The sequence below is a fragment of the Lepidochelys kempii genome, chromosome 5 (genome assembly GCF_965140285.1).
Source record: "Lepidochelys kempii isolate rLepKem1 chromosome 5, rLepKem1.hap1, whole genome shotgun sequence".
In the NCBI taxonomy this organism is placed as follows: Eukaryota; Metazoa; Chordata; order Testudines; family Cheloniidae; genus Lepidochelys; species Lepidochelys kempii.
In genome coordinates this window covers 8,966,018-8,983,306 of record NC_136384.1, presented here as the reverse complement: position 1 = coordinate 8,983,306, position 17,289 = coordinate 8,966,018, and the positions used below count along the sequence as shown (strand labels likewise).

Sequence of the window (17,289 nt, the reverse complement as noted above, 5' to 3'; positions counted from 1 at the left end):
AATACCTAAGGAAAGCACCTCACAGCTGAGGGACAACAGACACAAGCTACCATCCATACCCCAGTGAGCTTTGAACTCACAACCCCTGGTTTACAAGGCTAGTGTTCTAATCCCTGAACTATAAAGCCAGGCAACAAGCTTGTGTCCCTCTGCTCTCATGCCTACCCAAGTGATGCTGCACCTGCCCTAGTCACGTGCTCAAGACAGTGGGCTCGTTGACAACTTCCCAAGAAGTCATTCTTCTGCTGGGGAGGGTTTCTGGCACTCACCAGAATGGCCGAGAGGTTAAGGCGTTGGACTTAAGTTCCAATGGATGTGTGTCTGCGTGGGTTTAATCCCCACTTCTGGTAAGATATCACCCCCCTACCTGGGAGCTCTAGGCAGATGGCTTTTATTCCTTTGCCATGGCACAGCCACTATAAGGGAAGTTCCCTCCAGCCACTCACCACTGTATGAGGCAAATAAGTCTGCAAACCTGGTTCTGCGAGGTTTCAACTCACAACCCCTGGTTTACCAAACCAAAAACTCAACATCAAGCAAGCCACCATCACTCCTGGAAGAGCACATCTGGCCCTAGAAATTGCTGATTTTACTCCTCGGGGAATTCTGAGCCACTGTGCATGCACAGAATTGATGTCCCCTGCAGATTTCTTTGATTCCCTGCAGAAAAAGGTCTTTCTGACGGAGATGCAAAGGAAAGCCAGAAGAGCGGTCACACGACCCTCCCCAGAAGTATGTTTTGGGTGGCCAGGGCAGCTGGCAGAGAGATAAATCATTGTGGGGCAGGAGGTGGGACTGGGGAAGACCCAACTGGGGGCTGCTGCCCTGAGTCGGGCTCAGCTGCTAGTCCTGGCTGGGCTGGGGAGGCCAGGACTTCTTCTTCTCCTGCATGGTATCCGGGGCCTGGTCAGACCCACCCTCAAATTTCTCCCCCAGCTGTGGGAAGCTCTGCAAAATCACCTCCCCCGCAACCCCGTTCCGCCCCGCCATGCTTCCTGCACCCATCGCTCCTCAGCTGCAGGGGGAGTGATCCCTGTTGGGGGTTGGCTGGTCCCGCATCCAGCCAACCCCCATACATCCAGACCCCCTCATTCCCAGAATCTCCCATTGATCCTCAATCCCACACACTCAGAAGCCCCCTGATGAGCCCCACTCCCCTTGCACATGGACCAACCCGATGAGCCATCTGCACCCGGATCCTGATCCAATTAAACCCCAACCAGCTACACCTGGATCCCCAGCCCACTGAGCCCCACTCCCCCAGCATCTGGACCCCTCACTGAGCCCCTCACACCAAGACCCCCCAGCCTAGCTCTATCCCCCGTCACATCCAGAGCCCGCCTGCTGAGCCCCAAGCACATTCACCTGGTTCCCCCTTCAAAGTCCCGTTACTGTTGCACCCAGAACCCCCAGGCAAGCCCCTGGACATCCAGCTCCCACCCCGCACACAGATCCCCCCTGAGCCGCCCACACCCAGATTGCACCACACAGAACCCTCTCAACCCACACCTAGATCCCTCCACACTTGGATCCTGCCTTGCTGAGCCTGTGTCCCCACAGCTGGTGCACCTGGCATGGAGGGGCAGGGTCCTGGGGTGTTTCTGGGTCAGGCCCAGTCCTTGCACTGCCAGGGCTAAATACAGCCTCATCCCTGAGTCCATGTCTGGGGGTGGGGGGAGCCTCACAGTGATTTCCCACATCTGTGCAACCGGTGGCCTGTGCTCCCTGATTGCATGCTGAAGCCTCCAAATTTATTTGACAAATAAAATTTGCAGAATTATGCAGAAATTTGAAATATAGTGTGCAAAATTTTTAATTTTGTGGCACAAAAGACAATCAGAAGTATGATTTTGCTAGGCCCCCTGCCTCGGGGCCCCCACTTTCCAAGACCACTGCCATAGAACAAGGCCGGGTGCTGCACTGTCATGCACCAGGCCGGGTGCGGAGATCCCTTCATTTTGGGAGCGTAGCGTGGCCGGAAGGGAGCCAGCACGCACCCAGAGTGCACCTCATGTTCCTGGGGAAGCTGGCTCTAAAGCCTTTGTAGGAGACCTCGCTCTGGATCAGGGTTTTGTGCAGAACAGAGCAGCCATCTGGCTGCCCCCTATGGAAAGTGGACGCTTGCCCCAAGACTCTCTCCCTTTCCTCAACAGCTCTGCTCCAGGTGGCACTTCAGCGGGATGGCAAAGGTGCCCTCAGCGCATGGCAGAGGTGTACTCAGCACGGGGTTGAGGTTGGGAGAACCGGGTCCATTGCACCCAATGGGATGACCTGGTGGCCACAGTTCTTTCCAGCCGGACTGTCCCCCACCAACAGAAGCAATGGCGGAAGTCTTAATATTTGAGTTGTGGGAGATCAAGTGAGGCTCCACAGTGAGCCTCTGGAAGCTAATTTGTTGCCTTGGAGATAGGGGGCCTGGGACCCCATCCTCCCAACCCCTGGGTCATAGGCAGTCCCCCAAGCCCGGAATGCTGCTATGAGCAGCAGGAGCACTCCCTCACAGGACCAGTGGCACCCGATGTCTTTGCTTTGGATTTGGAGATTTTTCCCAAATTCTGACTGAGGGGGTCCAATTTCACCTCCCGTGCACTGCAAGCTGCTAGCAGCTAGCCAGCTACACGCAGAGAGACAGTTTCCTAATCAAGCATAGCATTCTGTGAACCCATTTGAGACACAGGAGTGCTGGGTAGTTATCCAAAGCCAGAGCGCCGTAGCACGCCCAAGATGTTTGTGGGTGTAGCGGTTGGGCTGCTCTTGCCTGCTCACCGAATGGCCAAGCGATTAAGGTGTTGGGCTCAAGCCACAATGGGCATGAGCCTGTGTGGGTCCGAATCTCACTTCTGCTAGGCCCCTTTTGCTGCTGCTACCTTTGAACATATATAATATGGTATAATAATTTAGGCTGCTGCTTCTCTTTAATAAAGCCCTCTGGCACCCACCCCTGCTGCACCCCTCCCAAAAACTAATAAAAACCTAAGGAAAGGGGAGCACTCCACTGCTGGGGAACAACAGGCCCTGTCAGAAACTGCTGCTCAGGCCCCAGTGAACTTTAAATTCACGACCCCTGGTTTACAAGACCAGTGAGCTAACCCCTGAGCTATGGAGCCAGGCCACAAGTTGGCTTCCCTCTGCTCCAATGCCGACCTAAGTGATGCTGTGCTTGCCCTAGTCACGTGCTCAAGGCAGTGGGCTCGTTGACGACATCCCAAGAATTCATTCTTCTGCTGGGGAGGGCTTGTAGCACCCACCAGGATGGCCAAGAGGTTAAGGTGTTGGACTTAAAATTCCAATGGACATTTGTCTGCGTGGGTTTGATCCCCACTTCTGGTAAAATGCTGCTCTCCTACCTGGGCGTTCTAGACAGCTGGCTTTTATTTCTTTGCCACGGCAAAGTCGTTATAAGGGAAGCTTCCTCCCACCATCCACCTCTGGACAAGACAAATGAGTCTGCAAACCTGCTCCTGCAAGGTTTGAACTCACGACCCTGGTTTACCAAACCAAAAGCCCAACATCAAGCAAATCACCATTACCCCTGGAAGAGCACATCTCACCGAGAAAATCGTCATGTTCCATGAAGCTCCTGTTGAAGTTCTGCAAATACCTCAGGACCATGTGTCCTGTGCTTTCAGTGCTATAACAGTAGTGCAGCGCTGTGCAGATTACTGTAGGATTTTTAAAATAGGTGTGAAAATTATGGGATAGAGATGAAAGAACAGGTTGAGGACTATTTAGAAAAGCTTGACATGCAAATTTTGAAGCACTTGGAGGAAAGTAAAGTTATCAGGAACAGTCAACATGGATTCACCAAGGGTAAGTCATGCCTGACCAACCTGATTGTATTCTATGATGAGATAACTGGCTCTGCAGAGATGGGGATGGTGGTGGACGTGATATATCTTGACTTTAGCAAAGCTTTTGATTTGGTCTCCCACAGTAATTTTGCCAACAAGTTAAAAACATATGGATTGGATGAATGGACTATAGGGTGGATAGCAAGTTGGCTAGATCGTTGGGCTGAACAGGTAGTGATCAACTGCTCAATGTCTAGTTGGCAGCCAGTATCAAGCGGAGTGCCCCTGGGGCCAGTTTTGTTCAACATCTTTATTTATGATCTGGATAATGGGATAGATTGCATCCTCAGAAATTTTGTGGATGACACTAAGCTGGGGGGAGAGGTAGATACACTAGAGGGTAGAGATAGGGTCCAGAGTGACCTAGAAACATTGGAGGATTGGGCCAAAAGGAGTCTGATGAAGTTCTAAAGGACAAGTGCAGAGTCCTGCACTTAGGATGGACGAATCCCATGCACCGCTACAGGCTGGGGACCAACTGGCTAAGAAGCAGTTCTGCAGAAAAGGACCTGGACATTACAGTGGATGAGAACCCGGATATGAGTAGCAGTGTGCCTTTGTCACCAAGAAGGCTAACGGCATATTGGGCTGCATTAGTAGCAACATTGCCAGCAGATCGGGGGAAGTGATTTATTACCTCTATTCGGCACCAGTGAGGCCCCATCTGAAGTATTGCATCCAGTTTTGGGCTCCCCACTGCAGAAAGGATGTGGACAAATTGGAGAGAGTCCAGCGGAGGGCAACAAAAATGATCAGGGGGCTGGGACACATGACTTATGAGGAGAGGCTGAGGGAACTGGAGTTATTTAGTCTGCAGAAGAGAAGAGTGAGGGGGGATTTGATAGTAGCCTTCAACTACCTGAAGGGGGATTGAGCTCAGCTGATTTCAGTGGTGGCAGATGACAGAACAAGGAGTAATGGTCTCAAGTTGCAGTGGGAGAGGTCTAGGTTGGATATTAGAAAACACTATTTCATTGGGAGGGTGGTGAAGCACTGGAATGGGTTACCAAGGGAGGTGGTGGAATCTCCTTCCTTAGAGGTTTTTAAGGCCTGGCTTGACAAAGCCCTGGCTGGGATGATTTAGTTGGGGATCAGTCCTGCTTTGAGCAGGGGGTTGGAGTCGATGACCTCCTGAGGTCCCTTCCAACCCTGATATTCTATGATTTTATGATTATGGGTGTGGAGAAAGTTGCATGGTGGGAACTTGACCCTGCAATCCCAATAACCCCCACGTGACTCATTTCTGCTCCACCATGATTGCCAAAGCTTCCCAAAGGACAGGGCACTGGATGGTGGAGAGCTGCACCCTGGGATACCTATGCATAGTGCACCACACTGTGCATTGACATATGCTGCAGCCACCGGTTGCGGGGTTTGCAGGGGAAGTTTTTGCTTATTATTATGCGCCATGCAGTTTCCGGGGCGTCTGAGGAGGCTGCATGTATTACTCAGCTTCCTGGATTTAATCTCAGTAATCTCCTCAACTGCCCTGGAACCTGGATGACGCATATCAAAAGCTCAGGTTCTTGGGGAAGAGAGAAGCTTTTCTCACAGGACAGCTTGGGGTCTCAGGAGGGGAGGTGTGGCATGGATGGGGAGGGCTCCAGCTGGCCCGGGAATCCTCAGGCTGTGGGGGGATCAAGGCTTGGGGCTCTCGCTGAGGTGGGGCATCTCAGGTGGAAGGAGGGGAACTGGGGGGCTAGACTCCCCAAAGGGGGGCTCCACCCATGATGGCAGCTTTAGGCCAACAAGTTGTACAAGCACATTTTTTTTAGTGTAGATAGGCCCTCAGAAATACCTCTGGTTCCAATTTGCTCCCAGAGGCAATAATTTACCGCTGGCCTATGCCAGGAGTAAATTACTATGGCCCCATTGTGTGGTAGCTCATCTACTCTGGCCAGCTCGTTAAGAGTTGGAGATAAGGCTACCCATTTTCCTGCTTTTTCCCACCCGCTCACGGGCTCTAGGAAGGAAGCAAGAGATGTGGATCTCAACAAGTCCAGAAACCCAAAGCCCCCATCAAGCCTTCTTGTGGTTTAACTGTGTACCCTCAATGGGTAACAAATAGAAAGGGGGATACTAAGACTTGAAGTGTCTGGTACTCCAGATACTTAAGCCAAGAAACCAACAAAATACACAAGAACTGCTCATAACCTTGGCCCTATCCAACCTTGGTGTTAGAAAACAGAGATGAATGTGAGTTAGAGTGTCAGAATCTTGACTGGTAATAGTGACAATAAAAAGATCCCAACCCGACTGGTCGCTCTCCTGTACTTCCTCAGTTCTACGGAATAAATTCATGACCTTGTTTCATGACAGTGCTATTCTCATGACCATCCTCCTCACCCCCCCAAAAAATTATTTAGTTATCACATTACATTATCTTGGATGTGGCTTCTCAAAGCCATGAGAAGAAATTCAGCCCTGCTGCAAATAAGTGCAACTCCCATTGACTTCACAGAGAACAGAATCCAGGCAACTGTTGGGATGGGCACCCCCATGGCTCAGCCCGGGTAGGGCCTCTGCAGGAGACAATGCTGCCTCAGGCAATTAGCCAGCAGGATTCACATTAGCCCAAGGCAGCATTAACTCCTGTTGGGATATCTGTCCAAATATCTCCAGGATCAAGCAGGGATGACGACAGGGATACAGGCTGCTCTCACCTCCAACTTTAAATGTCCAACTGATTCTTTGTACACCCCCCGCTCTGTGCAACTCTAACATGTGCCACCTCAAAAAAAACACCCTTCCTTTCCCTAGCCCCTGCACCGGGGCTGTAAGGCTGGTGGCATAGGAGCCAATTCCACCAGCTGTATGCTTGTTGGGGATGCCCCAATGCCGGAGGAATCCCCAGAAGGGGACTTGCTGCCAGTCTCTACTCCCATTCCACTGCCAGAGCAGCAGAAAAGGAACAGAGCAAGGCAGAGAATCTACCACCTGGTTTCTGGGCTTGATTCTCCACTCATCTACATCAGTGTAAATCAGGAAAACTCCACTGAAATCAATGGAGTCATACTGGTGTAAAACCAGTGTGAGATATTAATCAGGATAGTGAGAGGGGGCCCTATTACCCTTTCATTCACACTCCATTGTGGACATCAGTGGATTTACTCCTGATTTGCAGTAGTGCAAGCAAGAGGAGACTCACGCTCTACAGCGACGCACATATATAGTATTAGTATTTTGAGTGTATCCATCCCTTTGGATTTGCATGTGAATATGAAATAATTGTATGCGAATCTGACTTGAGCTTTAATTGTTTTTTTAAACAATATACCCTTATCTTTCTGGAAGCAGTTCAGGCCATCAAAGAGTTGTCAGTGATGAACTAGCTAATTGGTTTCCAATACTTAACCTTGTATTTCACTTCATTACTGGTCTCTGTTCCCTCTAGTTTTACATTAGTAACAGAACGTTCATTTAGAATCCAGTCAATCTTCCCTGTGCCAGCTCTGCACTTTCAATTTTTCATTCAGTGAGGACACAATGGGAATAATGTTTGCATCTGTCAAGGAGACACATGAAAACTTTTGAGTTGCATTGTCTAGAGCAAAAATTTTCCTGGAAGATGGGACTTGAGAAAGAAAAGAATAGAATTAAGATGCTAAGGACTGTTTGTTATGGTGAATAAGTCATCGGCAGCCAGGAGGTCTTTAAAAATAGAGAGCTGAAATTCTTAGATTAATATTTTGTTGAAAAATGACTGTCAAATAATTGCTTCTATGAGGTTTATTTCTTTTCACTCTCCCTGTTTGCAATATGATCTTAGAATCTAGAAAATGTGTCTTTAGGGCATCGGTCCAGTGGTTAAATGGTATTATAACCAGACTGAGGCCCAGCTGAAGTAAATCAGTTACTTAAATGAGGCCAGACCAATTTACGTCAGCTAGAGATCTGGTTCTCCGTGAGTGTGCATCAGAATCTGTATCTTGGTTCTGAGCTTGATTCCCAACCTCTCCCTTCAGAAGGCCTAGGAACATCTACTCTTGCCCCTTTCTCCACTGTATGAGGAGGGTGTAGAGGGAATGAATGCCATTTCACACTGGAGCAATCTTCCACTACCTGGTTTGGGCACCTTTGAGGCCCACAGACAAATTCAAACTAAAAGTAAAGTATGCATTTTTAACAGTGAGGTAATTAACCATTGAACCATTTTACAGAGGGTTGTGGTGGATTCTTATGGTTTAGACTCTATTTTTGTTGGAGAGATGGATGGAAAGGAAATTCCAGAAGAGGCAGATGATCATTTGGGGTTTTCTATACTGGCTTTTATGCTGGTGGAGGGGTTATCTGGCTGGTTATGTGGCTGGCAGGACAGGTCTCAACCACAGGAGTGCATCTAAAACAGCAAGAAAAGGGGCATTCCAGGATGGTAAGTCTACTACAGCCCCTTTCTACAGCCAGTGTAAGCAAAGGGACCATAGTATAGGCAAGAATATAGCCCCGCCCCCATTGTCATTCCTCACCCACTTTCTCCCTAGAGATTTAAACATGCCAGGCTCTTGAATCCATTGGTGTTTCGACTTCCTACACCAACCATGCATTCAGCTAGTAAGTGTATATGGTATACCACAGCTGGGGCTGTTCCCTGGCATCCCCTGCAGGGCCAAGAGTGGATCTGTGGGGGCTCCCTTTCATGTTCTACAAGTTTCAGAAGCCTGTTCAGAGCAGGGCAGCCTGTGCTGTAAGCTTGGTGGCAATGTCTACCCAGTTAAATAAAAAGAACCAACTCAGAATCTTGCTGTCTGCATTTTTGAACAAGCAAACCTCAAAGGCAAGCCCTTAGTGGCAGCACTTGGAGCCATGCCCCTGACCTGGCCCTGGGCTTGCACTGAGGAGCTCCCCCTCTATCCTAGTCTCACTCCACACTGTCCCTCAGCAGAAGCAGGCAAGCCTTCTTAACTGATCTGATGGCTCCTGATTGGTCAATGACTACTGCTGGTCCTTCTAGGCCTTTGGAGGACTGTGTCTTGTTGGTAGCCTAGCCAGAGAGGGTTTTCCTTGAGATGGGGTGGTGGAGCGCCAACACCTCCAGCAGGAGGCAAAGAAGGCCTTACAGACCCTATCACAAGGTAGAATAATTTCTCCAACCTTCATGTGCATGTCCCTTGTTCAGCTCTGTCTGCTTTCATTAGTTATTCTCTCTTCTTCCATTCCAGGAAGGAAAAAGCTTCAAATCGCTCAGGCTCTATTGTTCTGGGATGTGTACACCTAGTAAGAGAGTGCCTTATCCGGAGTCAGAGCCAAAGAGTTTACAGCCCAAATGTAGACAACTACTGTGACAAACATGACAGGAGGAATGGGGGAGGGAGGAAACAGAGATAGGTGCTATGGGCCTGATCCATGGCCTACTGAGGTCAGTGGACTACTGTGGGCTTTGAATAAGCCTCTATACGTACATCCTCCAGGTCTCCAGTCAATATTTATTTTAATACACATAGGCTTGGCAGATTTTTAATTTTTAAAAAGTTTTGATGGATAATATTGATCGCTATTGAGGCTGAGATTCAAAAAGTTAAAGTTTTAAAATTGTTAAAACACAAATTGTCAACATCACATGTCAAAAGATACAAAGTAAATATTCTTAAAATGAAATTACGTTCTCAAGAAGCAGTTTTCTTACTTTGCCCATCTGTAAATTTTGATAATTATTGATGGAAGTTTTTTGTCTTTGGTTTGTGTGTGTACAGTGAAATTGACATTACCTGACACTTCCAAATAAATCTAATCCTTCCAAACCTAAATATACAGATATAAATAACAGATTGTAATGATATCACCAATCCTTACTTGCCACCGTCTCATGCAAGATAAACATCCATCATTCTTCTGTTAACTCCCAGTTATCTATTCTGGGAATTTTCAGAGTTTGCTAAAACTGATGGTTGGACTTGACTTCCTTTGGGACTTTATTAGCTGTTGATGCTTCCATGATTTCATGAAGTTTTGTACTGGACTTTATTCCACTTTCTCAGCTGAGTCTAGAGTGCCTTGGTTTGCCTGAATTGTTTGTCTCAATATTGGTACGTTCCCAGAAACCAAGTAGCATGTGACCATATTTATAAAATGGTGACTTGTTGATATAGTCATATCTTTTCTACAGATTGTTCGGGTTTTTAATTCCCTATTGCAAACACTGAAAGATTCTGCTATAGTTCAGACATCCAAACATTTGGTGACACATGGTTCCAATCAGTAAAGAAGGGAAATAAGTCCTAGTTATAAAGAACACAGTATTTCTGCTGGGCATGAAATTCTGTACCATCCAATTCTTATCGTTAAGGGCCTGCCCGTGAGCCAATAGGACACAGGCCTGGAAGTGTGCCCTGAGGTAATTGGTAAGTGATAGCAAGGGACTGGACCCATTATATAATCCTGTTCATAAAAGTATGAAGCTCCATCTTAAAACTAGTCAGGTTGTTAGCCCCCCTCTGGACTTGACAGGAAAATTCCTATTGACTTCAGTGGTGCCAGATAGTCCTTCAAAAAACATTTTCTGTGAAAAATTTCCAATGAAATAAAAGCTTTAATTCCATAGAAAAAAAATCTTGGAATTATAAAAACAACAAACAGAACAACCCAATATGATTCTGAATAAAAACTTCCAATTCACATCAATTCAAACTGAAAATTGTCATTTTGTTTCCTTTTTCTAAACGGGAACATTTTTTTTCAAATTTGAAACAAAGGGGAAATTTTCCATTCAAGATGAAGCAAAATTTTTCATTTTGATTTAATTCAAAAATAAAATAAAAGATGGGAACACAATTTTAACTTTAAAACTTGGTTTCTTTGAAAAAAACTATTTTTTCATTCTTTTTTTAAACCAGCTCTAGGCATAACACCTATTTGAAAAAAATAACATATGAGCAAACATGGAAAAGATGGATGGCAGGAGAGAGATCACCTGTTAGGTTCACTCCCTCTGGGGCACCTGGCATTGGTCACTGTTGGCAGACAGGATACTGGGCTGGGGGGACCTTTGGTCTGACCCAGTGTGGCCATTCTTATGTTCTTATTTAGTCAAAGCAGAAAGATAATTTTGGTTAGACTATATCCACTACCCTTCTGTGCAGTTTCCTTGAATAATCAAGCATTTGAACTTTATTAGTATAAGTGCAAAGGCACATTTCAAACTTGGATGACCAAATATTTGCCAAAGGAACTTCAAATTTGTGCCACATTAGTTACTTCTATAATCCATGCAATCAGGGAACAGAAGCAATATCACATGATTGGCATAACTAACCAGAGCCATACAGCTTGTGAAGTTCAGGTAAATAACATTTGCAATGAACTGTTTGCAAGATCTTAATGTAGGAACATGAGAACCACAATGAAGTTTCCCAGCAGTTTCGATAATGAATACAAAGAGGCACAATCCAGCAAATAACTTCTTGGCTGTGAATTCATAGGATCATAGAATCACGGAAGATTAGGGTTGGAAGAGACCTCAAGAGGTCATTTAGTCCAATTCCCTGCTCAAAGCAGGACCAACACCAACTAACAAACACACACACACACACACGGCTCAGCTACAGCTCCCTGCCAAGGGCCGTCTATTGGGTCTGAGAAACAGAGGTCTGAGGAAGCTGACCACTGTTTACACACTTAGCTATAAGAGGAAGAACTGAGTGTCACACAAATACTTAGGAATTTACCCTCACAACACCCCTGGGAGGAAAGAAATCTCTCTCAGCCTCAGTTCCTCATTTTTAGGTGATTAAGGTAAATTATAGAGAGATTAAGGGCTTGAGCCTGCCCCATCACAGTGAATTGTAAATCTCCCATTCACTTCAGTGAAGTAAGATCAGGCACTAAAGACTAGATCCACAAAGCTGGTGATGAACTCTCCCCATGCATTGCACAGGCCCATCTTTCCTCACGTCTGTAGGCTCCAAAGGTTAGGACAAGGATCTGGCCTATTGCGATTATGTGAAGAAAACCAATACAATTCTAGGACACACAAGATCAGAGCTAATCCCTTTCTATTTAGTCGCACTTTCCATGCCAAATAAAAATAAAATATCTACAAGATCTTTATTTCTGAGGCAGGGTTTTCCAAAGCTCTCACAGCTGCACATTCTAACCCCAGTATTAAACTAGTACGGATGCAACTGTGTTTCCATAATTCAAGTATTCAATCAAGGTTCTCTACAGGTTTAACTGTATCGGTTGTAAATATGAAGGAAAAAAAAAGTGCAATCTCTTCTGAGTGAATTAAAAGTCTTAACAAAACTTTCCACCTCAAGGATTTGGCAGGGAAGGTGCTAACAATTAAAGCAGTCAGAGGCAGATTAAATTTGCTGATGACAGCTCATTTCCGAGATGGTTACAGCAAGAGTCTGATAAAAGCTTATCTGAAATTCACAGTTTTGATGAGGCTTCTGCTTGTACCATGCAGCAAATGAAACACTTTAAATAGCAGGTGATCCTAAGGAAATGTCTGCCTGGAATTAGTGGGAAGATACTGGCTCCTGCTATACTTCAAGTTGCAAAATATCATAACCCCTTATGTTTATTTGAGAAAGAAAATAAATTCTTCTATGAAAGCTAGGCTTTTAATTAAATGTAAAGTTCCATTTTAATTAAAAAATGTATTTAGGTTTGTTGGAAAAATGCGGGGGGGGATAATCAAAGAAAAATATGGACAAAAATAAAAAGTTGGCCCTCAGCTGGGATGCTGTGTGCAGTACCAGTCACAACCCCACGTCAAAAATGGGTTTTGGAGAAGGTTCAGAGAAAGGTGACGAGAATGATCAAGGACATTAGCAAAACTCTTTTTGAAGCGGGATTAGAAAGGGACCTTAGAAAAGAGATAAATAAGAAGGGGTATGATAAAAGCATATCAAATATTAATGGTCTAGAGAAGGTAGGTCAGGAATCCTGTCCTCCCTGTCTCATAAGAACAAGGGGATATTCAACGAAACTGAAAGTGGCAAATTAAAAACTGATCAAGAAAATATATTTACACACAATGTGTAATTACACTGTGGAACTCATTGCTATGGGATATTGAGGCCAAGGATTTTGCAAGGTTCTAAGAGGGATTGGACACATATAGATAATGAGAATTTCCACTGTTATAGTATCTAAAAGAAAATTTTTGGAAGAGAGAAACAAAATCATGATTCAGGGGTTAAACCAGTCTAACTACTAGGGCTTAGTCTGAGAATATTACAAGGGGAAAAGATGATCCTGCATCTACCAACTCAGGTGTTCATTGCACCCTTCTCAGGAGTATTTGATGCTGTCCACTGTCAGAGACAGGACACTGGACTAGATGGACCAGTGGTCTGATCCAGTCTGGCAATTCTGATGTTTCTTTGTTATGTTCCATGTAAACTGATCTGCAAAAAAAAAAATAAAATAAAATAAAAAGGGCATAAGATTCCTTGTGAACTGAAAGCACCATGTTTTGCAAAGCTTTCATGTACAGACTCATTCACAACTTTCTTGTGCTGCATTTTCTATGTTAGATAGCTCACCCAGGGATTTAACTTAAAATATATCTTTTATTAAAATCATATAAATAGAAACATGTCCTTCTGGCCTCCAGCCTGTGTACCGATGTTTATTTATTTTGCAAGATCCTATTTAATGAAAGATTCTCCGTTAGAGTAGAAGGGTAAAACTTTTTACAATGTTTATCCTGCTGATGCCAAACTTCCCTCTCAGATTGGGTAATTTTGCACCCACATTACTGAGAGAAGAATCAAGGGCACAGGCTGGTGAAGGCGTTCATAGAACAGATTGTTGAGCGGTAGTATTATGAAGTGATTGTCTAAACAGTCATGTAAGTTTAAAGATACCAATGCTATTGATTTTTAAAGGGCAATCCTGGCCCTTTAAAAAGCCACCATCCAATGACTGTTAGAGGAATACAGTATAACCCAACTAAAAGGGAACGAGGAAAGTTCAGATTTGGATGTGAACTTCTATAGCATTTGGATCCAGGATTTTGGTTTGGCCTATGCCAGAGAAAGTGTCAGGTGCAAAGTCTGGATCCCGAGTCAAACGTCACCCAAGTTCAGGTGTTTCAAATATGTGGGTTTCTCTGTGACTGTCTCCAGTTCTTGCATTAGCCAGCCAGTGCCAAATAAAGCTTTTCACAGCACATCAGTGGTCTTACTCAACTTACTTCATGCATGAGCAGTAGCCTGTTTTTATGAGCTGTGGAGTGATGCGAATCCATCTGTCTGAGAATAGACTCAAGAGCTAAATATTTTAAAAGATTAATTGACTTTTCAGCCACAAGAAGTTTTCAGAGTCCCATGAATTGCTCTTATTTACGGCAGGACTGATAGAGAAATATCCCAGTAATCAAATGAATACACTATAATTAAATAATAGAGTAAGTGACACGAGTTGTTAATATAAACATTGCAGCACGTTGCTGAGGATCAAGTGTTATAAAAAGTAAATTAAACCCTAATAAATTATTTTTGTCTCAGTTTCTCCATTTGTGTATTGATACCACAGAAGTGTCAATACTCTCATGTGATGGACTTGAAGGGAGTAATGAGAATCTGAGGGTTCAATCCGATCCACCCCACTACACCTGCAGTAGATGTCAAGTCCAAAGGGAGGAGTTAAAAGGGCTGGACCTGGCTAAGGTGATGGTTGACTAGGAAGGAGGACAGGTACCTGGCTGGTGCTCACTTAGTGTAGAAAACTTGGCTGAATCAAGGAGGTGAGTGGGGTTGCTGGCAGACAGAGCTTCCCTGAAGTTATTTTGTGGGATGCAATTTTTTTTCCCAATTAGCTTTTCCCGGAACCAACTGGACAGATGAAATTGCACTACACTGTAAAGGTGGGAAACTTCCTGTCTAGCTTTATGAAATGACACTTATACTTACACAGACCTTATATGCATTGACTTTTTTTTTTCTGTCACATTGCATTGCAAACTCATGGTTCATTTGTTTTCCACTTTTACCTGAAGGTCTCTTTCATCATTCATGCTTATCAGGTATTTCTCTCCCATTAAATATATATGTTTTGGGTTTATTTTGTCCCCAGATATATTTATTTGCACTTTCCAAGTTGAAACTCATGTTGTTTTTCTGCCCATATTTCTAATCTCTCTAGGTTGCTTTATATAATTTCTCTGTTTACTGGTTTTCAAAACGTATACAACTGTGAAATGGAAAACTACATTCTAAATATGTCCATAACATTTATCTACATACTGTGTAGATAAAAAATATTGGCTGTTAGCAATATATCTGTATAGTAAACAACATATAGTACACTGAAGCTTTGAATCTTTGATCTGCTAGTGTGTTGTACCTCATTTGATTGACTGACAGCACATATTAACCTCATGATGTTCACATCTGATAAATGGAAGACTGGAGATGATATAATACATGATAAAATTCTTTCTCCCCTTATAGATAATTGTTGTATAACCTACCCACAAGGGAAGTTTCTTCCTAACCTACATAAGCTAGTGGTCGATGTATACCACGACACAAGAGGACTTATGTCCCAATCTGTTCTATCGTAGTATCAGATATTGTTAATTGGAGGAGCAGAGTTAAAGTACAGTTGGCAGTTTTATGGTCTCTCACCTGTGTGTTAATAGTTTAGTGAGATCGGCTAAAATAAATAGGATTCCTACAAATTACATTTAACCTCTCTGAATTAAAGTAATACAGGGATTTATAAGAGCATAAGATCTTATCAAAGTGATTCCGATATCCCCAGAAGATCATCTCTCAACTCTGCTCATCTCAACAGTTAGGATCAATAGAAAGCCGTGAACTTCATTTCCTTCTTTGTTGGAACGACAACTATAAAAAGGAGATCATACATGGTAGTGCTAGGACCAAATTATTAGCAGTTCCGATTCTGAGATTGACCATATCTGTGATTGTTACTGAAAGTTTGTGGTGGAAAAATATATTCAATCTTGATTAGCAATATTTATGAGCCAGACACAAACTGCCCTTTGAATCACCAGCAGCTTTTTCACGAGTATACCGGTGATTCTGGTTTTGTGATCAAATTAGACCACTGCAGATATTGGGTAGAATTCCTGGGTCAGGAGATCGCATACAAAGAATATGCAGTGGGGCAAGTCCTGCCACTCTTACTCACAGTATGAAACATCTTACTATATAAACAGTGCCATAGTCCCACTGGCGTCAATGGTAGCGGTTTGTGGAGTAAGGTGCTACTTATCATAACTGTTGGAACCTGGCCTTTGATGAATAAAATGCTTATGAGTTTAACATCTCTATTATTGTCTTCTTTTATTGATAGCAAATTCCATTCTATTCAGGTTCTAATACTGCATGCATCACCAGGCTATCTGGGCACACATTTTAATACCTGGATGGCAAAGGGGAGACCTGATAGGAATGAGAGGCTACCATGGAGGCGTTTTCCCTTACAAGGCTAGGCCTTTGTGATCTTGCTGTGTCACTAGATTACACTGATTTCTCAGTGTGGGGAAGCAGGTAGGATAGGTTGCCAAGTAGGATCTGAGGTGGCACAAGGTTGAAAGAAGGTAAACTTCTCTATTTGGGCAAAGACCTGCTTCTATGAGCTCAGGTCCCTTGTAACTGGGAAGAAAAGAAGCTCAGATGTAAAGTTGCCTCTGTGTAGCTGGGAAGAAGAGAAGCTCAGATGTAAAGTTGCTTTTAACAATATCTAATCTATTGTACATAGCAGTGTATCTTTTATTAAAAATTTCAAACTGTGAACATACAAGGCCCTAACCACATATAGATTGATAATGATATCGGCATCGCGTCCAGCTTTAATAGCATAGTGCGTATGAGAATAATTAAATAACTTCCATGACTTATGTGGGCACTGCACGGAGTGGTGATATGAAGAGCGTGACATGGGGTGGTGATAAGTCTGTCATGTGATAAATGCAATTTATCATGCACCTTTGTTTCTTCCGCACTCTGACCACTAATGCATTAATGCCAGGGATTATTCCAATATCCCAAACACTCGAACAGCTGTTAATAACTGCCATTTGTTCTTAAATTGACCCATCAAAAAATACTTGCTGGCTTTTTTCTTGGACAAATTTAGAATTTCCCACCAAAATTTACTTTGCTGAAACCTAGGATGAGCAGTATTGGATCTTGGACCTGATGACCTGTTTAAGATCCAGTATCTTGCAGCACTGTAGAGCTAGGAATGAGATATTGATATCCTTGCAAAGTGAAAAATCCCATCTCTCTACTGAGACACAGGAGAACTGGTTCTGTTCTGGGATTCTGAGTTATCAGATTATAAAGGTCAAACATTTTGCTAACTGGTTTATGATCATTTTTGGCAGTTTACACTTTCTTAGTTATGTTTCTGTGTCGCACAGTGAGACCCAAGAGAATAAGGTTACTAGGATTTCTGTGGGGAAGGATATGAAAAAATAGTTATGATCAAAGCTTCTCCACTATAGCAGCAATGGTAT

At 44.1% G+C, this 17,289-nt stretch overlaps 2 non-coding genes across 2 annotated transcripts; both read left to right on the top strand.

Moving 5' to 3' along the window:
• Window positions 1–267: 267 nt before the first annotated feature.
• On the top strand, window positions 268–350 carry TRNAL-UAA (transfer RNA leucine (anticodon UAA)). Its single transcript has one exon. It is a non-coding gene; the product is annotated as a tRNA-Leu (tRNA).
• Window positions 351–3,246: 2,896 nt separating this feature from the next.
• Window positions 3,247–3,330, top strand: TRNAL-UAA (transfer RNA leucine (anticodon UAA)). Its single transcript has one exon. It is a non-coding gene; the product is annotated as a tRNA-Leu (tRNA).
• Window positions 3,331–17,289: the final 13,959 nt, after the last annotated feature.